The 23,859-nt window shown below is 41.1% G+C and overlaps 1 protein-coding gene across 2 annotated transcripts in view; it reads left to right on the forward strand.

Annotated features, from left to right (window-relative positions):
* The first annotated feature begins 5,630 nt into the window (after positions 1 to 5,630).
* The window catches only part of LOC126193408 (luciferin 4-monooxygenase), a 226,275-nt gene continuing 208,046 nt past the window's right edge, over positions 5,631 to 23,859 (forward strand). The window contains exon 1 of one of the 2 annotated variants that reach the window (XM_049932684.1): positions 5,631 to 5,811. The gene's annotated coding sequence lies outside the window, so the exon portion shown is untranslated. Of the gene's footprint in view, positions 5,812 to 6,226; positions 6,374 to 23,859 lie in introns of those variants that run through there. The other variant, XM_049932685.1, reaches the window with a different exon arrangement.

The following is a 23,859-nucleotide window of genomic DNA, read 5'->3' on the forward strand; positions in this document are numbered from 1 at the left end:
TCTCTGTGGAAGTCTCGTAGTTATCGTCCTCCGAAAGCTAAGTTCTGCAGAAGTCAATGTACTTACCTCATGATAAACAAAAGTGAAATGCTTTGTGTATAGATATCTTAGTTATTACGCTTATTGTTGTGATGACGAAAGTACTGTACTCTAACGTATTGTTGTGCCACGAAAAAGGCTGTCTCATTGTTGCTATACCACAAAAGTTACTACTAAAACATGTTTTTCTTTCCAGAATAATACATAAAACTGTGCAGACATAAAACAGAAACACCGCAAAAGCAACATTGTAAATTGTCACTCATTAGTAGCGTCGTGATAACATCGTGTAGCTGTCACATGAACTAACCACTGTGTCCTCTGGTATCTCACAGAAAGTACTTTAATTTCAGAATGTATTTTCAAATAAACCAAAATGTTGCATTAAAATCTCATTAACAGTACTGGTAAATGTTCTAAGTATGTGAGCCTTATAGTCGTTACGTAATCGTGCAACAAACAAGCAAGAATGCACACACACAATAACACTGTGTCGTCTGTTCACAATAACAATGCATTCGTAATTTCTGTTTAAATAAGTTCTCTTGGTTCTTGATTGGATATTTAACTTTAAACATTGTTGCATGGTAACAGTTTCTAAGTCTAGCAAAGCATACTAGTAATGTAAAGTGAAAAATTTTATAGCAAAGACTAAGTTAAAAAGCAGATTATATTTCAATAAACGGTTTTACATGTGAAGGGTGGTGCAATCCTTTACTCTTCATAGTACTCAGAGTTTGAACAATGCAATTATCATGTGGTATACGTCGGTAAAGAGTACTGGAATTTTTCTCAAGGTTAGCGTCTATGTTATTTTTCTCTGAGACAGCTGGCGCACGCAGCTGCCTGCTGTGGGAGTCATTGTCTGTCTCTTTGTTGACGCGCGCCGTTATTGGGATTTGGAGACCTAACTTCTACAAATTCACCGTGACGAGAGGGCCCTGCTCTGTTTGAAGCTCGCCAGTTCTGATGTAATTCAGGTCTGTCGTTACGATCACATCGTCTGTCGTCATGTTGGTAGTTCCTGTAGTTTCTTTCTTGTCGGTTAAGTGATGGAGAATTTCTCCCTGAATCGTAACTGCGCGCTGGACCGTTGCGTCTAAAGTTATTCTGTCTCCCGTAATAATAATTATTTTGGTTCCCATATTGTCTGTTTCTCTGATTGTCTCTGTAATAGTCATTACCGCGGAGAGATGATCTTTCCCTGTAATTATTACTGCTCTGCCAACGGTTGTCATACGGGTGGTGTCTGTTTTGGTCACGATTTACGTTATAAGAATAGCCTTGTCGTGTATTATTTCTGTCATCGCGGAATTGTGACAGATGTGACCTGTAATTGTTGTGTTCCTGTTCTCGCGTTCCGCGATTGTCAGTGTCAATTTCCAGTTCTTGTAACAGTCCCTGAAAAGCTTCAATGTCGTCTTTGCAACGTCCTGCCAAAATAATATGTCGTAAATGTTCAGGCAGTTTGATTAAGCAAATTCGGATGAGTTCTGAGGGGCTGTATGGGTTTGAAAGATACTGATTCTTATGCAACATGTCTTCAAAATATTTCATAATACTGGAAAATTCAGATTGTTCGAAACGTTTCATCATTATGATGCTATGTTTTACTCAGTCTTGTGTGGCTTGAGACCAATATGCTGAGAGGAAGGCATGGTAAAATTCTCCTTCACTGTGGCAATCATGAATGACCGATCACATTCTTACAGCTGGTTCATTCTCTAAGTAGCCACACATAAATTCTAATCTGTGTTCTAATGACCAGTTGGGAGGAAAACAATGAGATAATTGATGGAGCCACGCTTGTGGATGAATGTCGTTGGCAGAATTCTTAAACGTTTTGAATTTACGTGTAGTAATGAACAGCTTATAGTCAAAATCATCATGTCGGCGAGTCGCATATCGGTCATTGTTAGGTCGTGTCGGCCGTTCCATCTCAAAATTCGGTGCACATTGCCAATTTCTTTCATAACTTCCGGAATGCCCTGTGTTATTATTTTGCGTCTTTTCCGTATTTCTAAGTCCCTCTTCCCGTGTTGGGGCGCGAGTGTCCTCTGAAATACGTAATTCTTGTATTACCTGTGTCAGCTGATCTTGTACTTCGCGGATTTCTCTTTGGTGTTGCGTATTAATTTGATTCAGATTTTGTTTCAGTTTCCTAATTTGTTCGCTCTCTTCTGTGTCATTAAAGACTACCGGTTTTGTGTCATTCAGATTATCATCTACCTTCGTAGATAAGTTAGTGAACTGATCCGAAAGTTCGGCTACTTTCTCCGATAGTGAACACATTTCCTCAGTGTGTTTTTCTGAACCAAGTTTCAGAGTATCTACTGTGTCCTTTAAGTTTTCCTGAGTTTTTGCAAGTTGCGTAACCGAATCGGTAGATGCAACTGAGTCAAATTTAGCTTGCAAGGTCTCATGATTTTCGTGAACAGTAGTTTGCAGTTCTTTTATGGCTGCTTCGTGATTGTGTAGTGCATTTTCATGCCGCGAAAAAATAGGTTGGAAATGCTCACAAATTTGTGTTTTTACGTCATTACAGACTTTTTGACATTTCGATTCAATGTTATGTAACTCAGTAGTTAAATCTTCACGTGTTTGTTCAAGAGTTTGTTCCAATGAGTCTAACTTTTGAAGCTTTTGCTGTGTTTGTCTCTGATTTTGTTCCATTGTGTCTAACTGTTGCTGTGTTTGTCTCTGATTTTGTTCCATTGTGTCTAACTGTTGCTGTGTTTGTCTCTGATTTTGTTCCATTGTGTCTAACTTTTTGAGATTTTGTCCCATTTGTCTCTGATTTTGTTCCATTTGTTGCATTAATTGCAATAATAATGTATTAGTGTCTGGAATCTGTTTCTCTATGCTTTTTGGCAGTGCATTTTCACCGGCAACATTCACATTTTGACAAGCAGAAAATGTGTCTTGACTCATTTGAGAAAACGGTGATGACCCAGAACCTGAATCTACAGTATTTGCGAAATTGTGTCCTGTCATTTCGGATTCCTGAGGCGAGCTGTTGCCGACCGACCGATCGATAATGCTTCCCTGCTCACTAATTGTTTCACTGTCAACGCCATTGTTTGCCGCCCGCTCCATTTCCCTATGCACAATTACCAAATTATTACTTTGAACATCAGTTAATTCATTACTCGGTGGCGCTAACACACTGCTTTCGTTTTCACTGTCATTTCGCAGTTTACTTTGGAGCCTAGTATTACGTTTTTCACACGCCATTATCGTCACAGTATTTCACACTACAACACAGAAAAACACAATTTGAAGAGCAAAAATAAGAAAACACATTAACATAACACTGAAAATAATATCTAGTTAATTGCAGCTGCGAAATACTTGGTGCAAATCTACATGCATGCCACAACTGTTTTACTGCACAACAATGAAAGACTGCAACTACAAAGGAGATTTTCTCTACAATTACGCGCTAGCAATAAACAAAAGCTACACTAATTACACAAACTACAAGAAAAAATCAGAAGATTCCAGTGAGGTATCCTAGGCTAAGGGTCGACATATACAACGTCCCCTTTTGAACAATTTTACAGGACTGTGCTTAAACTGACACACAATATTTTTTTTTAGCGCAACGCAATCTGACTTTCAATAATCCCTACAAAAGAATGGGCCCTGACTAACATTAAACTATACCTTTCACAAATCACTTACCTCACAAAAATCTTGGTTACTCCCACTATTGCAATACAGCGAGCGCCACTACTGCCAGCTAAATAAAAGATTCAAACTATGGAAGGCACTAACTACTGATAGAGATAGTTAGCAAATGAAAGATATTAATAGAGAACAAACATTGTATTTACCTTGATATCATCATTTATAAATATAGCAGTTCATGACAAATTTCAAAACTCCGCCATCTCTCTCCCCACATCCATCACCGCCGGCGGCTCACCTCCCACTGCGCAACGCTACGCGCTGTTCACAGCCAGCTGCCCAGCACTACAATGGCGAGTATTACAACAATGCAAAGCAGCCACAGACTGCACACAGCACAGCCAGTGATTTTCATACAGAGGTGGCGTTACCAATAAAAAAACCTAAACAGCCTACCTACAAACCAAGTCATTTATCTCAGCAAAACAAGCCTCCGCTGTAGGTAATGCAGTCTGATGTCTCCACAGTATAGGGAGCAGAAGATTAGCAAATGAGATCGTTTTTACCTGCTGTAGGGAAAGTGATGGGAAGCAGAAACTTGCATTTACATCCTGCCAAGTATCTACACAGTTAACAACCATATCTACATTAGATTCCATTGGAGTATGTCCGAAATTACATTCACAGCTCAGTTTTCTTTAGTTGGAAGTCCTCAGTCAAAACGAAAAGTAAGATATTCCGTAAGCCTGAATTTTGTTCGATAGGAGACGCGCCTTTCACAAGTCAAGGAGCAGATCATCAACAGCGACCCCTAGTTAAGTAAGGTCGCCCTGTTTGTGAATTTATAATTCCCCTAATTTCTTTGAACTGCTAACTGGTGATATATAAGCAAATGGTTTGTTACAGTTTGTGACTTGTAATTGGAAGCCCACCCTCCAACTTCTTTGCTTTGCATTATTCGCAGTCGTTCTGTACAACGTCTCACCTTTTTTCCCGATTTTTCAATTGTTCCAGCAGTCATTAGGAACTACCTCAAGGCGGCATGAGCATGTTTGCCGAAATATCATGGCCAGATACTCTATAACTCGACAAATTAGATATACGCTGGGAAAACATCAGATAGCAATGGGTTTGCCTGATATCAGAACTCAAAGATCTGTTTGTTGTTCTTGACGCGCTATGGCACGTAAATGGCTCAATAATAAGCTGCCTTTACACCGTAAAGTAAAACTCACGGTTTCCAAAAACAATAAATTACAAAGAATCGAAATTTAAAGCTGGGGCAGTTTTACGTCCATTTACATCCTGCCTTCAATTTGTGATTATTACACTTGGCCGTACCCGGGTTCCCGGGTTCGATTCCCGGCGGGGTCAGGGATTTTCTCTGCCTCGTGATGGCTGGGTGTTGTGTGATGTCCTTAGGTTAGTTAGGTTTAAGTAGTTCTAAGTTCTAGGGGACTGAAGACCATAGCTGGTAAGTCCCATAGTGCTCAGAGCCATTTGAACCATTTTCCCGAGGAAGATAAAAAATAAAGAGCGCAAATTAGCATATAGTACGGTATTTCTCAACAGGAAGCATACGCGGTGGCGAAAACAATATTCCCTTTTACATTGCTCTGGCTTATTTTACTTTCTGTTCTGTTTGATTACACCTTATTACCACTGCATTATATGAGAATGAACAAGCTGGATATATAATTTTAAACATAAGATGTTATAAAATCTGTTCAACGTCCAATAAAACTAAGAAAACATAGCAATTCAACATAACCTTTTCGTAGGCTCATTTCAGTTAACGTCTTCTTTCAATTAAATAAATAGAGAAATTCGCGCTCGTCTTCTCCGTGTGAGAGAATGTTGTGCCCATTTCAGTTAACGTCTTCTTCCAGTTAAATACATAGAGAAATTCGCGCTCGTCTTCTCCGTGTGAGAGAATGTTGGCAGCAACGGCTCCCATGTGACCGTGTAGGAGTGGACTTTCAACAGGCACAACATCAGCTTCTCCAGTCGGGAAGCACGCTGATAGGAACATTACCACAGTGTGTGAGACACTTGACAACAGTTCAGTGCTGCCGGGTGACGTCACGGTAACCTATAGGAGCTGCGAATCACAACAGACACGCTCCCAACCAAAGAAAAACGGTATGCTCTTTTTCTTTATTGTCATAGTATTATAGCAAAACTAGCATTGTTCAAATGAATAATCTGTGTGAATTTCAACAGTGCTGAATCGTATAGGAAGGCAATGTGTGTAGTTTGCGGTGATTGATAGTTCTGAAATGCACCGCAGTGGGAACACTTATCGCAATGAACTTGACCTTGATGTAATGAATAGGAGGCTTGGCTGTTCCAAGGCTGCACTCTGAAAAGCCGGCGTCATTGTGCGAATTAAATACTCGAATCGCAACACTAATTTTTGTTTTTTAAATGTAGCTACTGCCCATGGGTAGCTGAGAAATAGTTTTAGTGAAACGTCTCAGCTTGTTTCACTATAGCTTGTGTTCCCAAACACCCTTGTTTTTGTCACGTACATTATGCAATCAGTGAAAACACACGATAAAAATAAGCAGCGCTGATAAGCTATTCTCGAACCTGCCGCACCACTGAGGTGGAAACGACGCCGTTCTTGTCAGTATCCGACAAGTGAGCAACACGGTGTTGTGCCATAAACATCGTCGGTCCCTTTGTGTGGATGATCTCAGAGGTATGGAGCGCTATAAAGACTAAATATTTAGAAAAAAATCATTAACAGTTAATTTACCTGGCTCTTATATTTCTCATTTATGTAACTTAGCTGTGTTTTATAGAAATTTATCAAGGTTGCTGTAAAATGTAGCCTAGTGTAGTGTAGTGTAGCATGCACACTACGTATAGGTGCAAACAACTACTACAAAATTTTTTGTAGATTTCGTTAGACAATCTCGTACACAAATTGTTGACTCAGGGTGCATTTCAAAAGATCTTCTACCATATTGTTAACAAGACGCAGAGAGGATGTACCGGCATTGTAAAATTTAACAGCACTAGTCCAATACCTATGTTGGATAAATGTTCACATAAAAAGCAAGTAAGTCGGATAACAATTATGGTTATTTAATGTTCGATATTCTCATCACCTTCTATCTGCCAGTATTAGGGGGCAGTATTAGGGGGAAAACGCACCAAGTTTACATCTAGTAATTCAACCAGAAATGCCTCCATCAATATAGAGCGTTATGGTAAAGACTGTATAACTTTCAAAACATTCAGAAATATACAAATATAACTTCTAATATAACTGGTTGAAGTAACACAACTTTCTTCATAGATCATAATTTTCTTCATAGATCATAATTTTCCTTTCCCTTGAGTAACATTTACACAGCGACGTCCCGCTTTATTACAATTTTTAACCACACTCTTCTGGACACATCGGATACAACTTCCTTAGATTCAAATGAGTAGGCATCTTTATATAGGCGCTACACTCTTCCTGTATTGAAGTATCATAACAAAACCAACGAAGGACAGTGACCTACTCAAAGCATATGGGTGCAATTTAGCACCGCGTGGTCTTAGGCGTCTTTTCACGGTTCGCGCGGCTCCCCCGCCGGAGGTTCGAGTCCTCCCTCGGTCATGGGTATACGTGTTGTCCTTAGCGTAAGTTAGTTTAATTTCGGTAACGTAGTGGTTAAGCTTGGGGACCGATGACCTCAACAGTTTGGTGCCATGAGATCTTCGCACAAATTTTCAAATTTTTTCCAACACAGCGTCACATGCAGTCACAGAGCTACGAGTTCTTCATTCCAGCTGGTACACTGCGCAACAACGTAACAAAATGGACAGACGAGGATTACCTTAGTGCTGTCGTAGGCTGCTGAAAGTTCTCAGTACTGGCAAATTTAAGGCTGTTTTCGGAGGTTCCCCACATCTATCAGGTTGTGTATTGGCCCTAGGCTACACTTACTTAACCAGCCCAAAAAATTTAGCTTTCAAAACACACTTTATTCACTTCAGTTATTCCAGACGACACTAAAATACAGATGTGAAGTTTTATAAGTAAACAAAGTGTTACAGATCGCTTCAAAGTTGGATCAGATTTTTTAAAAGTTTATTCCTTGTTTCTCCACTTCGAAGGGTATTAATGCGTCATTTGCTGATTCTGCATTCAGTTTTACACGACCGGCCTGTTGTAGTACACTCGGAAGTATAGTCATGCTTCATTGTACATGTTTTACATCTATACTTAATCTCAAACACATCAGTGGAAAAAAGAAAATGTAATTCTCTGCGCAAGGATCTTCTCAATCATCCTTTTTTATCCTATTTCACAATTTTAATTTTTAGGTTCAGCCTAACATTATGGGGTACGAATAAAATATTTTTAAGGCTATTTTCTAGCTTTATTTCATGACGCATTGTATTCCCTGGACTTAACCATATGTGAATATAATTTCAAATGATTGAATCGAAAGTTGTACCAATATTCATATTAATAACATAAAATTATGTACATTGCACGTACTATTGAAATTTGCTTACAATTTTGGCACGAAAGTAATCTACCTTAAAATAACTAAGTAGATAACTATCAATCGTTTGGGAAACAAGTTTTTGTGTACTTCTCGCCATACTGTGTTCTTGGAACGCGACACAGTTTCAAAGGCGCCGAATAAATTATATCAAAAATGACAAGTTTTCAATCTGGTCCCCTCTTGGAAAATTTTTTGCGGACGTCCATGCGCTTGGGAGATAGTGTGGTACACGCTGCTGATATTCGGTATCCAGAAGGTACAAACCACTTTCCAGGCACTCTCAGAGAACTAGTAGGTCCGAATTTTAATGATAGACCTAAAAATCCCACACAGAAGAATCAATTTTTTAACATGTACGTACATGTCTGCGCTTTTTGAAACATAGCGCGACGTGTAATGAAAAGTACGTGGTGTTACAGAATCGTCTTTTCTCTCCAATGTAGCTCTCAACATGGTCCGGCATTTTACGTGGGTGATTTTGGTGATGTTTCGGATTTAGGAGACTTAGCTTTTACAAATGGATGTACAGATCGTGACCGACACATTTTATGTGGAGATGTTACATAGTGTTACTAACTGACTGTTTGCTAATGTTAAGCTTGTTTGTTGTCCTTCTGAAGAAACCATCACCCGAGTCGCCCAGTGTGGCGTCGACTGAAATAAGACTCACTCGGCGGCCGAACTTCCCCGGATGGGGCCTCCCCGGCAGCAATGCCATACGATCATTTCATTTTCTTCTGAAGAAGACGGGTTTAAATCCGCTTAAACTATGGTTAAGGATAACTGAATCCCACCACGTATTGCAACTGATTTGCCGTCTTATTCATCTCGTATTGTGTAACCGTAGATGAAGTGCAGCCAAGTTCAAAATATTGTTAACTATGAAGGTTGTTCACGTCCTGCCGTATACGAATTTTTTCCACGTATGAAAGATCATGTTGTTGGGTTGGTTCATAAGTTCCTAGAGTTTTTCCGTAAGATTAATAAACAAAACAGATACACATAACGGACACTTTAGACATCGTTAATGGATTCTACTTTACTATCTACAATAGTCTGCCAAGGTTGGGGTAACTTTTCGACTTCGCTACTGTAGGAATCACGTGGTTTTTGTGGCGAGATTTCGCCGAGATGTTCGGAGCGCATTTTCATGCGGAAAGGAACGTTGGAGATTGTTCGATAGAGAGCGAAAAGGTGAAAATCTGATGATGATGATGATGATGATGATGATTTATGGTGGTGGGCTCTAAACAGCTAGGTCATCAGCGCCCTTGCATTAATGTTATACTGAAGAAGATTTTCATAATCTGTGGAAGGAGATCAATAAACTGGAAAACTACGTTTGATCCCACCACAGGAAACGTAAAGCAACACCAGGAAGGTGAGGTTCAGAAAAGCCTGTTATAAAACCCCAGCCAGAGACAGCGGGGTAACTAAACGAAATCATGGAGAAAATACTTGTAAGGATGGTGCTAAAAAAGAGATAAATAACTGTGGCTGGATGACCACTTAGAAATAATATGTGACCCAGACACTCTGTGACACATTAACATCTCACACCCAGTATTTTGGGAAGAATTCCGGACACCACACAAAATTTTAAGACACGAACAACACTCGCCTCGTTATCAGTTAAAATAGAGGGAAGATCCAGTGAGAGACCCAGTTCAATCCTCAGGTCGTGATATAAAATGCACTGACTTAAAAAATGTCGTACTGACAGCTGTGTACCGCATTTCTGACATACTGGAGGCTCCTCGCGACGTAAGAGGAAGCCGTGTGTCAATGGACAATGTCCCACTCTAAGCCGAGTAAGGGCTACTTCTTCACACCGTCGCATGCGGAAGGAGGTGATCCGTGGTCGCACTGAAGTCTTGATGGAACGCAGTTTATTGTTCCTCATATCCAGCCACTGTGACTCCCACCAGCACATGGCCTTCCTGGTCACAAATGAAATGACAGCCCGCAGAGGGACTAAACAGCTGGCAGGAGGAGGAAGGGAGCAAGCCTTCGCAACAGCAGCATCAGCGAGTCCGTTTCCCTGGATGCCTATGTGCCCTGGAACCCAGCAAAAAATGATTTCCTTGTTTTGCCTGTGCAAGAGAAGGAGAGTGTCCTGCACTTGTTGCACCATCCGATCTGCTGGGTACATCTGTCCAACAGCGAGAAGGGCACTTTGAGAATCAGAGCATATGATAAATTTTTTGTCACGGTGCCGTCTCATCTGCTCCTTTGCTTCAGGATAGCAAACAATTCCGCGTAATAAACTGAAAACTGCTCAGGGAGCCCTATTCTGAGGATAGTGTCGGGGAACACGACAGAACAGCCGAAAACATCCGTGTAGGCGGTAATAAAATCTGGGTGGCTACGTAAAATTTCATTAAATTTAAGGGCACAAGACCAGGTGAATAAGGCTGTTGCGGAATGCCTTCCCAACCCACTTCCTGTTTATTGTTTTTGATCAGTCTAGCAGAATGCGGGCGGGTATTATCGTGGAATAGCATCACTTCACGCACTCTTCCTGGTCATTGTTCTTGGACTGAGTCTGCAAGACATCTCAGATGTTGACAATAAATGTCAGCAGTGATGTTTACATATCGGGGAAGAAATTCGTAGTACACCAAACCGTCGCTGTTCCACCAGATGCATAACATTATCCTTTCTGGATGCACGCAGGTCTTCATATGGGGAGTTGCTGCTTTGTTTGGGCTCAACCGTTCCTGTCTTTTCCTTATGTTAGCATAAAGATACCATTTCTCGTCACCAATAACGATACACGATAGGAATGGTCGGTGTTATTCACGAGCAAATTGATGACGGGCAAGCGGGTATACACATATGGCCGGCTACCCGCTAATTTGTGTGATTTTGGCTTAGAGCATGCAGTACCCACACTTTTGATTTCTGAAACTTACCCATTGCATGCCACTGTCGCACGATGTTTGAATGATTACAGCTCATCACATTTGCCATTCCTCGAGTACGCTGACTTGGATCATTGTAGATTAATGGTTTAAACGATCTTCATCAAACCACAAAGATCTTCGTGAACGTGGAGAGTCACTAATGTCGAAACCATTGTCCGTGAAACGAGAAAACAATTTTCTTACCATGTTCTGTCCAATAGCATTATCTCCATACACAGCGAAAATGTTTCTGGCTTCCTCTGCTGCTGTCATCCGTCTATCGAACTCAAACAGAAGAATATGTCGAAAATGTTCTGATATCTGTCTGCACTTGGCACTCGATTTTATAGCCTTCACAGCTCCACTCATTATCTCCAAATGACAAAATGACAATATGTAAACTGAAATAGCAACAGTGAACTACAAACAAAATGACAATCGATAAATAAACCCATAGCAACCGGAATTCCAACATACAAAACTAAAGCTCTACGAACTTATGCACCAACCTAATATTTTGTCACGTAAAATTAAATTTATGTCGTGCCGTTTCCGCTATTATCTGCGTTACGGACCAGAATTTGTATTCGCCTCTTTCAGCAACAAGCTTTCTACTAAAACCACATAGAATCATGTAACGTTGTGATATAATCTTTGCTTAACTAAGGAGTAGATCCTCTCACTCTCGCATCGATCACTGTTGTCAACATAGAACGAGGTACGTCGCCAAGTTCCACACTACGTGAAAACGACCGGACTGCAAGCTATGATGACAATGACTCACTTATAAAAGCCTTCATTAGTATGTATGGCTAGAATAGCTACCATCATTTTTCCAGTGGTGATGTTCTCTGTGTGTCCACTGGGAAATCCGAAGATGCTTGTGTACTCCAAAAAATATGGAGTCGCCTCTGTTCCAAAGAAGGATTTGCGAACTGTCAGCTCTACTAGAAACACTGTTCATATTCTTAAACTTTACCACGTACTGGAACATAACCCCTTCACTTTAGCAGGGATGAGTAAGGTTTAACGTCCCGTCGTCGACAAGATCTCTGGAGACGGGCTGGGAAAGTTCAGGGACGGAAATCGGCTATGTCCTTCCTAAAGGAATCATCTCGGTCTCGGCATTTACGAACTGGGGAAGCGTCTTAGAACCTGGATCCGTATGACCGATATGGATTTTGAATTTCTTTTCTTGCGAATTCCCGAATGCGAGTGCACTGTGCTAACCATTTTGCTACTGCTCTCGGTCTCATTATATCAGACTAAAGGTGCACTGGTCAAACGTATCCATACACCCATATGTAATGCGGAATTCACAACTAGATGTCGCGAGAGGCGAACCCACCAGTGTAAAACGAGGAGACGTGGGTTCAGGGGGGGGGGGGGGGATATTGCGTATTTTCCAAAAGAAAGACACCACAGGTTCCGTAGCTCGAGGTTTTTGATTAACCTATTGCATGGACAACATTCGCCAAGTATTTGGGAGTCGTGATGGACAGAAGACTAATGTGGCAGAGGTAAACAGCTGAGTTCCGTCAGAAGACAAATCAACGACTGGGTGCCTTCTATCATATTATAAGGGAATTCTCTGACCTAAGCATTCGAATGGCTCATAATCCGACCAATTATGGAGTACGGAACTACAGTGTGGGGAACCACAGTGAAGACGTACCAGTAGAGACTACTAACTCTACAGAACAAGACTTTAAGAATAATTTACCGTGCCCCGTCGCACTTTCGGCCAAATATCTACATAAACAGCAGAAGAACCGGAAGTCCTGGAACGCCTTCAAAAATGGCCACATTATTATATCAGACTGCTGCAACGCCCGAGAACTCACTCATTCGGAGCCTAGGAGCTCTCCTTGATGACCAAACGGTTATAAATGGCCCACAGCGCTACCATAGCAAAGCTGTCAGAAGAATACATTTCGTTAGCAATAACATCGCACCCCTGCAGGCAAAAGAATGGACATAGAAGAAAAGGAAGAAGAATTCGCAGCAAGAGAATATAGTAGTAAATGTCCTCTGGGTAGAAACTACACCCCAGACGATTATAGAGAAGGTAGCGACTATATGCTGTCAGTGGAGGAGCAGTGACAGCTAAATAGGTTCGTCAGGAAAGCTCAGTGATTTCGAACGTGGACTAGCCACTGGATGTCATCTGAGTAACACATCCATCAGAGACATTTCAACCCTTCTAAGACTGCTCAAGTCGAGTTGGTGACGTGATTCTGACGTGGAAATGCGAAGAAACAACCACAGACAAGCCAATACCACGTAAACCTCACGTGCGACAGGGGTCGTCGAGCATTGCGGAGCGTGGTTGTAAAACATCGCATGAAATCAGTGGAAGGAATCACTCGTGAGCTCCAAAGTGCTACCAACAGTCCAGCTAGCACAGTGACTGAGCGTGGGAAGTAAAAAGATTGGTCGAGCATCTCCTCAAAAGACACACATGTCCTTAGTCAACGCTAAACGACACTTGGTGAGGTTTGTGTGAAGAGTGGCGCCAGTGAACAATGCATGACTGGAAGCGAGTGATTTGGAGTGACGAATCACGCTATACCCCGTGACAATCGGATGGAAGGGTTTGGGTTTGACGAATGCTTGGAGAACGTCATCTGCCAACGTGTGAGTGCCTATAGTGAAGTGGTGGTGGTGGTGGTGGTTGTTGGGATGTTTAAGGGGGACTAAACAGCGAAGGTCATCAGTCCCCCACACAGTGAAGTAAGGAGGAGGTTGTGCTGCTGTACTGGATTGTTTTTCAGGGTTGGGTGAGGACCCATTACTGCTCTTAACAAAACGCTAAATGCGGAAGGATATGAACACACACTTTACAGTATTGTGTACAGTGTACAGTAGAGGAACAGTTCGGAGATAATGATTCTAACAACATGACAATGGACCCTGTCATAAAGCAGCATCAGAGAGGCAATAGTTTGTGGAGCATAACATTTCTGAAATGGACTGGGCTGCCCAGACTTCCGAACTGAATCCAATAGAACGCCTTTGGGATGAGATAGAACGTCAACTTCGCTTCAAACCCCAGCGTCCAACATTTCTGCCTCCAGTGATTTCGGCTCTTGACGACGAATGAACTAACATTCTTCAGCATACATTCAGACACCTCGTTGAAAGTGTTCATAGCCGAGCTCAAGCCATCATAGAGGCAAAGGATGGACACTGCCCATATTAATTTGCACTAACAGATGTCCAGATTCTTTTGATCAGATAGTATACAGGGTGGTCCATTGATAGTGACCAGGCCAAATATCTCACGAAATAACCATCAAACAAAAAAAACTACAAAGAACCAAACTCGTCTAGCTTGAAGGGGGAAACCAGATGGCGCTATGGTTGGCCCGCTAGATGGCGCCGCCATAGGTCAAACGGATATCAACTGCGTTTTTTGAAAACCCCCATTTTTTATCACATATTAGTGTAGTACGTAAAGAAATATGAATGTTTTAGTTGAACCACTTTTTTCGCTTTGTGATGAATGGTGCTGTAATAGTCACAAACGTATAAGTATGTGGTATCACGTAATATTCCGCCAGTGCGGATGGTATTTACTTCGTGATACATTACCCGCGTTGAAATGGACCGTTTACCAATTGCGGAAAAGGTCGATATCGTGTTGATGTATGGCTTATTGTGATCAAAATGACCAACGGGGTTTGTGCTATGTATGATGCTCGGTATCCTGGACGACATCATGTCCGGACCGTTCGCCGGATAGTTACGTTATTTAAGGAAACAGGAAGTGTTCAGCCACATGTGAAACGTCAACCATGACCTGCAACAAATGATGATGCCCAAGTAGGAGTTTTAGCTGCTGTCGCGGCTAATCCGCACATCAGTAGGAGACCAATTGCGCGAGGCTCGGGAATCTCAAAAGCGTCGGTGTTGAGAATGCCACATCAACATCGATTGCACCCGTACCATATTTCAATGCACCAGGAATTGCATGACGACGACTTTGAACGTCGTGTACAGTTCTGCCACTGGGCACAAGAGAAATTACGGGACGATGACAGATTTTTTGCACGCGTTCTATTTAGCGACGAAGCGTCATTCACCAAAAGCGGTAACGTAAACCGGCATAATATGCACTATTGGGCAACGGAAAATCCACGATGGCTGCGACAAGTGGAACATCAACAACCTTGGCGGGTTAACGTATGGTGCGGCATTATGGGAGGAAGGATAATTGGCCCCCATTTCATCGATGGCAATCTAAATGGTCCAATGTATGCTGATTTCCTAAGTAATGTTCTATCGATGTTACTACAAGATGTTTCACTGCATGACAGAATGGCGATTACTTCCAACATGATGGATGTCCGGCACATAGCTCGCGTGCGGTTGAAGCGGTATTGAATGGCATATTTCATGACAGGTGGATTGGTCGTCGAAGCACCATATACCATGGCCCGCACGTTCACCGGATCTGACGTCCCCGGATTTCTTTCTGTGGGGAAAGTTGAAGGATATTTGCTATCGTGATCCACCGACAATGCCTGACAACATGCGTCAGCGCATTGTCAATGCATGTGCGAACATTACGGAAGGCGAACTACTCGCTGTTGAGAGGAATGTCGTTACACGTATTGCCAAATGCATTGAGGTTGACGGACATCATTTTGAGCATTTATTGGATTAATGTGGTATTTACAGGTAATCACGCTGTAACAGCATGCGTTCTCCGAAATGATAAGTTCACAAAGGTACATGTATCACATTGGAACAACCGAAATAAATTGTTCAAACGTACCTACGTTCTGTATTTTAATTTGAAAAACCTACCTGTTACCAACTGTTCGTCTAAAATTGTGAGCCATATGTTTGTGACTATTACAGCGCCATCTCTCACAAAGCGAAAAAAGTGGTCCAAATAAAACATTCATATTTCTTTACGTACTACACGAATATGTAATAAAAAATGGGGGTTCCTATTTTTAAAAACCGCAGTTGAATCCGTTTGACCTATGGTAGCGCCATCTAGCGGGCCAACCATAGCGCCATCTGGTTTCCCCCTTCAAGCTTGACAAGTTTCGTCTTTGTAGTTTTTCCGTTTGACGCTTATTTCGTGAGATATTTGGCCTGGTCACGATCAGGGGACCACCCTGTATAGGCATTTAGCAACATAGATCTCTAACTCTTTTGTCTAATGCCGGAATAGTAGGTCAGAAAGAGAGCGGCAGATTTCCTTCCCATTCCAAACTTGTGCTCTATCCGTAATGAACTCGCCATTGACGGGGCGTTAATCTCTACTCTTCCTTTTTTTTCATCTGTTTTCTTAAGTGTTGAGTCATACAGGCACAAGCTCGTTATTGTATTTCTTAATCTTTAAGGGTCCTTTATGCACGACCGTGCACTCATCTAGTGACGAAAACACTTTCGTCGGAGGTATGGTGAGTTTCGCTTCAGGACGACCTTTTTTTAAGTACAATAAACTTATATCTGTCGGCATACTCTGTATGCATTCCGAGATATAAATAATCTTTGATCTGGTGCACTTGTCCCACTGACTTACCCGCTAAATATCTGTGTTCGTGTTGAAATATCGTGCATATACATTTAGCTTGCACTTGCGCCTCGTGTTGATGTGTTTGTCCACATATGCCACAACAGAAGACAATTTCGCTGCACAACGTGTAAGTAAAAAAAAACCAGTAAGCTCATTTTGTTTTTCGAAAACAACTGATGTATATTGCTCTTATCGTTATGTATTTCTTTTCTGAGCCATGTCTTCTAGAATCGAAAATATCTCACAGCTGACATTATGTATAAAGAAATGTAAGTGTCGTACCATCTCACTAATGTGAAATTAATGTGGGGGCAATTGAGACTGGTAGACTGCACTAAACACTGAAGAATGGGGTACAACCCGTTGAGTTTGAAAAATGACGTCACAAGTTACCACAGATGATACATTGGAAAGACATAGAGAAACTATGAAATATAGAACAGAAAAAACAAATCGTAGACATATATCACTTATATCCATATTTCGAAGGTATTTTTACACATATCACTTTTTCGCAGTAGAAAGTCCTAGTATCATATTCTTCGGTTGATCATATTATATTGTTCAACTGAAAAAAACCGACATACGTAACACTGGAATGAAATGTCATTTGACATATATGCTATATCCCGTACTTACGTTGACCTAATATCAACTGAAGTGTAGGATGCAAATTTTACGTATGTCGGTTTTTCCATCTTCGCTGGTACTAGTACCATCTGAAGAATAGGATGCTAACACTAGCGAAGGTGAAAAAAGCGAAAACCGTAACATTTGTATCCCGTACTTCAGTTGTCCTATAGCCGGCCGATGGTGGCCGAGCGGTTCTAGGGACTTCAGTCTGGAACCGCGCGACCGCTAAGGTCGCAGTATCGAATCCTGTCTCGGGCATGGATGTGTGTGATGTCTTTAGGTTAGTTAGGTTTAAGTAGTTCTAAGTTCTAGGGGACTGATGACCTGAGATGTTAAGTCCCATAGTGCTCAGAGCCATTTGAACCAATCAGTTGTCCTATTAGGTCAACTGAAGGGCAGGATACTAGCACTCCCAAAAAAAAAGGCGGCTTACACAACACTGTCATCTTGTACCCCAGTTGAACTACGAAGGTTGTATCCTATTCCTCAGTTGCCGTATATAGGTCAACTGAAGAACAAGATATAAATTTTACATATATCGGTTTTCTCACCTTTGGGAATACTGCTATCAGCTGAAGAATGGGACACTAATACTAGCGAAGGCGAGAGAGCGATAAACATAAAATTCGTACCCCGTACTTCAGTTGACTTTTATAGGTCAACTGAAGAATAGGGCACTAGTACTAGCGAAGGTAAAAAGGGCAACAAACACAAAATTTGTATCCCCTACTTCACTTGACCTATATAACATACTAGTACTAGCGAAAGCGAAAAATGCGACAAACTTAAAATCTGTATCTTATGCTTCAGTTGACCTGCATAGTACAGAATACGAATCAACTGCAAATTAAACAGCAAGTGGAATTACCCATTATCAGACAAAAGGTATAATTCAAAATGTGTACACAAATAATTTAGAAATTCCCACAAGTGACAAAAAGCAGACACAATATCTATCTCTTAATAACACATTCATTTACTTTTATTTATGATTATGACGCCTTGCTACAGAAGATATCCGATTTATTATCTACAGCTCGAAAATAAACAACTAATATGTACGACTAAAATATGACGTTGTTGATAAAACGCGACGCGTTGTCTCTCATTCTTCAGTTGACCCTTCTTTTCCGAGCTATGTCTTCGAGAAGCGAAAATAGCTCACAGCTGGAATTACGTTAAAAGAAATGTAACTGTAGTACCATCTCACAAATGTGAAATTAATGTAGGGGCAATTGATCCTGGGAGACTGCTCGAAAAACGCATAGTGCTATGAAGAATTGTAATTGAAACAAAACAAACATTTATATCCAGCAGGAGATATAAATTCAACCATTGTCATACTCCATCCCAATAAAATGAGGTTATTAAGATTAAATGATTCGTAGTTCTGCGATTTTGCAGCACACGTAGAAAGCATACATGATATTAGTTTTGAAGAATAACTGGGCTTCGTTTCCTCATGTCTGATTTTGATTCTTGAGTGTCTTCTTTTGAAAACGCTCTTCATTTTTGTAATTATTCTAAATTGCGAGTGCACGTTGCATTGCTATCTGGTCTGAAAGGGCGTAATGTTAGTAGAGAGAAATCCACTATAAAAATAACCCATGATATTCAAATCATTCAGAACCTGAAGAAAAGATAAAACGAGTAATCTTATGGATAAAACGATATGCCATTTTCTGACATTTTGAATCAAAAGCTACTTTTACTGGGAAAAGCGGAACGAATATGGCAAACGTAAAAAAAAGTGCAATAGACAAGCGTAGGGTGTGGTGGCGTGTCAAGTCGTATAAACAACAATAGCTGCTATTCCTTGGCTGAAGCAAATAAGAACTGCAAGGATTTCTATTACGTACTGGTAGAATGCAAACATTCGGGTGAAATCTTTGCAGAAAATGTGAAAATCCAAGATTACTGTCACAATTCGATCCTTCACCTTGTTACATGATACTGTTTTGAGCTAGAATCGCACGATAGTATTTGACACTTGGTTTAGTCAAAGTCTGTGGCGAAAGCCCGTGAACGGGATATTAGCCAGACTGCAAGCACAATGAGACTGCAAGCACAATGCTCCATCGCCCAGTCGCATTTACCCCGCGTAAAGATCCCTGCTACTCATTGACCAGCCGGCCGAGGTGGCCGAGCGGTTCTAGGCTCTACAGTCTGGAACCGCGCGACCGCTACGGTCGCAGGTTCGAATCCTGCTTCGGGCATGAATGTGTGTGATGTCCTTAGGTTAGGTTTAAGTAGTTCTAAGTTCTAGGAGACTGATGACCTCAGAATTTAAGTCCCATAGTGCTCAGAGCCATTTGAACGATACTCATTGGACAGCAGTCTAAGTGGACCTGGAGCCGCCTTGGAGGGATTGAAACAAGAAAAATTCCCATCTTGATCCAGGATTGAACTAGGGGCCTCCAGAGCCAGAGCCTAGTGCTTTATCCGTTCTTTTTATTTTATTCTTTCAGTCTTAAGCTACTCCAGTTTCCTCACTGAATTATATTGTTCCTACTGTGTGACTGCTGAAGCACTTATTCTGCTGCAACTGTCAGTTTCTATTAACTGCTACGGCATACTTATCCAGAGGAGATTTGTTTGTTGTAAAGGCCATTAAAAAAAGTTGCTATTGCTTGGGATGTCCTAATCATCTACAACTAAGTAATTTTCCTTGAATCTCCTTGATGAACCACTGTTAGCATATTCATGTAATACCTCATTTTTCCTGTTATGCGTCTTTGATCTTGATGTTTTTCACTACGCACTTGACCACCACGGCCACATTTGGTGCTTGGAAGCGTATAAAAGTAACTGCACACAGAGAAATAAGAGTATAAAAGGGATGCAAACACTAGATCATGTTGACAGTGATGTGTGAACATTGACATAACTGCAGATGCCTGGAAATCTTGTAATAACTGATTTATTGTATAAATAAATGTCAATAACCACTTATATAAATAATATTAACGGACCCCAGAAACATGGCCAACAGTTTCACATGAAATGAATCTTATGTTTAAAATTTTTTTGCAACCATTTATCTCACAAAGTAAAGTTCATAAGCCAATAGAAACATTCGCTTCTCCCACTTAAGACATCCCGAAACAAAAGTATTATAGTATTATATATGTTTTTACTCAATGTTCGCTTATAGGATAGTGAAAGCAATGCAACAAAGAACATAAAGTATTTAATCTGCAAAAATGAACTGTAAAAATTTTGAATGAAGTCCATAACAGAACTTTTTTTGAGTGTTCTTGAAGAACCGTAGAGTTCTGGTAAGAGTACTATTGTTCTTAAGTGACAATTATGCATTATAATGACAAGCCAGTTGCAGAAGAATTGTGATATTTATAATTAACGTCATGAGATATAACATTTTCCACATAAGGTTTTCGTTCTTGCATAAGATGGAGGGAGGCTTTGCATTCTGGTCCAATTCGCAGTTAGCGTCTATTACGGACCAATTATGATGTGTTGATACTTACTGCTTTGAGACCATCTAATTACAGCTGAATAAAAAAATTTTGTGTGTCACACATTTCGCGTTTATTCTCTGTAAGGCTTCTTCAGTGGCCTGGAATATGTACATATTTTTGTTTATACTTTTTAGTTCACATTTAGGACGTTGTATTATAGTTTTAAAAAGCTCTGGCACTTACTATTTCTATGACGTAATAATAATTTTTAGTTCTACTCACAGATTTGTGGATATTGATCTACGTGCTGTGTTCTTCTTCCTTTGTAACAGCTTTGCTTCTTCTGGCAGTTACCATTTGAAATTTCGTTTTCTGCACTTCACAGCATTAGGAATTGAACATATGTTTTGATATTACTTTTTTGGATGATACTGCCAAATATTGACTATTATTGCGAACTACTGAATGTGTGTTTGTGGTGTCTGTGAACTGTTTGTCTGTGTGTGTATGTATGTGCATGTCACACACACATGCATATATAAAAATATATAAGAATATACAGCCTACAGTTGCAGGTTAACGTTATCGTTTACCTAGGTTCCAACGTTAGTAATAATGTCTTCTTCAGAACATAAAATATTATTTAAATGTTTGCCTAAAACAGGCCATATCCTAAGTCAACTTCATAAAACTTGATGCATAACCATGAGGTTTTGTCACTTCTATTAAACCAGCTGTAGAAAATTCACTTTAAGCCCGTTGTATGGGCCTCGCCGTGTGACTAAAATGTTAAAAATTATAAAAATATACACATACATATGCATATTCCAGGCCGCTTAAGATGCCTCACAAAGAATAAAGGCGAAATGCGCATGGCCCAAAAATTGTATTTTATTAACTGCTACGGCATACTTATCCAGAGGAGATTTGTTTGTTGTAAAGGCCATTAAAAAAAGTTGCTATTGCTTGGGATGTCCTAATCATCTACAACTAAGTAATTTTCCTTGAATCTCCTTGATGAACCACTATTAGCATATTCATGTAATACCTCATTTTTCCTGTTATGCGTCTTTGATCTTGATGTTTTTCACTACCCACTTGAGCACCACGGCCACATTTGGTGCTTGGAAGCGTATAAAAGTAACTGCACACAGAGAAATAAGAGTATAAAAGGGATGCAAACACTAGATCATGTTGACAGTGATGTGTGAACATTGACATAACTGCAGATGCCTGGAAACAAAGGAAAAAGAACACAGCATGTAATTTGTAAATCAACATCTACGAAATCTTTGAGTAAAACTTCAAATTATTACTACATCACAGGAAAACAAAAAGTGTCAGAATTGCTTGTAACTTATAACACAACGTCTGTGGCGTCCTAAATGTAAACTAAAAAGTATAAACTAAAATATGTATGTGTTCCAGGTCATTGAAGACGCCTGTCAAAGAATAAGGGTGAAACGCGTACGGCACAAAAATGGTGTTTTACTAAGTTATGATTAGACAGTCCCAGAGTAGTAATTATCAACATACCGTAATATTATACGCAAGTGAGGTTGGAGACGGTTACGGACCGATGGTTTATGGGCACGAAGCTGGTGCCTGATAGCATCTTAGATGTGTTCCTTCAGATTCATATCATATGAGATCGCTATCAAACTCTTGAAAGTATTATAGCCCGATTCTGAGCTTGTGACACGGACAGTTATCCTGCTGGACGATGCCATGGCATGAAGGCATGCAGGGTCCGTAATAATATTCACGTAGTTCACAGCTGTTACGGTGTCTTCAGTTAATACCACAGGTCCCACGGAAGACCAGGTGAAAGTCCACTGCAGCGCAATACTGCCCCACAAGCCTGCGTCCGTGACTCTTTTTACATATTGAGCAGCTGTTCGCTTGCATGACAGCATATCCGCACACGACCTTCGACCTGGTGTACTGAGAAACGCGATTAACTGTCCAAGCGATATGTTTCCATTGATCCACGGCCCAGTCATTTCCTGTGCCCACTGAAATCCCAACTGACGACGTCTTTGGGTCAGCATGTTGCGGGACCGCTTGTTCGGAAATGTTCGCTGAACGGCGTCTTCCGAAACACTTGCGCCTGCACCAGCATTGTATCTACTGCAGATCCCCACCTATCGTGCTTTACGGATCAGGCAGGCCTCCGACCTCCAAGGTCTGTAATGTGGTACGGACGCCCAGCACCTTGTCGTCTACTCGTGGTTTCGCCATCCTTCAACCACTTTTGACAGTTGCTGACGACAGTAGAACGCGAACAGCTAATCAGCATCGCCTTTTCCGAAATGATGGTTCCCAGGCGTTGGGCTGTAACAACGTGCCCTTTCTCAAAGTGATTTATGTCAGTGGATTTCTCCAGTTTCAGTTTGTATCGTTACTAGAAATTATTCCCCATTCGTCTCTGTTCCGTTTACAGATTTTCCTCAAAGCGTCACGTCATCACGACGCCACCATGCGTCGTTCAGTTTCGCTGTGTGCAGAGCTCATAACATTCTGTCTCGTCAGTGTATATGCCTGTACGAAAAGCATGTGGAAGTAAGCATAAACGTCTACAAGGGAGGTGGGGGGGGGGGGCAGGGGCATTTGAACCCCCTGCCTCTGGGATCTGGAGTGCAGAGTTTTTGATCACATATTGAATGGACAATCATCAGTCCTCTGGGATATGTACTGCCTGGCAATTTCCAAGAAACAGAGGCATTATTGTACAGGAATAATCATAGGCATCTGATGGACGACATGAAACACAGTACATATATAACAGAGATGGACTCATATGTTTATAACGAAAAATGGTAGAGATTTCACCACATGGGAAAGCATGATAACAGACATAAATAACGTTCAGGTTTGACACAGGTCAGACTTTCAACATAACTACCAAACTGTTGGAGTCCTTGGGGGCTATTGCCCAACTCGTCTCCCAAGGAGGTTTTCTGCATGGTTTGGGGAGGGGGTGTTAGTGGAGAAACACGTCTGCCAAGAGCATACCAGGCATGCTGTGCAGGGTTTAGGTGCGGTGAGTATGTAGTCCATTCCATACATTCAGTATCTTCACTTTCTGGTATGTCCAACACCACTGTGGTCATTGGTGAGCGAGCATTGTCGTCCATAAGCGGAAGGTCGGGACCTACGGACATGATGCAGATTAATCTCTC

The sequence above is a fragment of the Schistocerca nitens genome, chromosome 1, assembly GCF_023898315.1.
Source record: "Schistocerca nitens isolate TAMUIC-IGC-003100 chromosome 1, iqSchNite1.1, whole genome shotgun sequence".
Taxonomy (NCBI): domain Eukaryota; kingdom Metazoa; phylum Arthropoda; class Insecta; order Orthoptera; family Acrididae; genus Schistocerca; species Schistocerca nitens.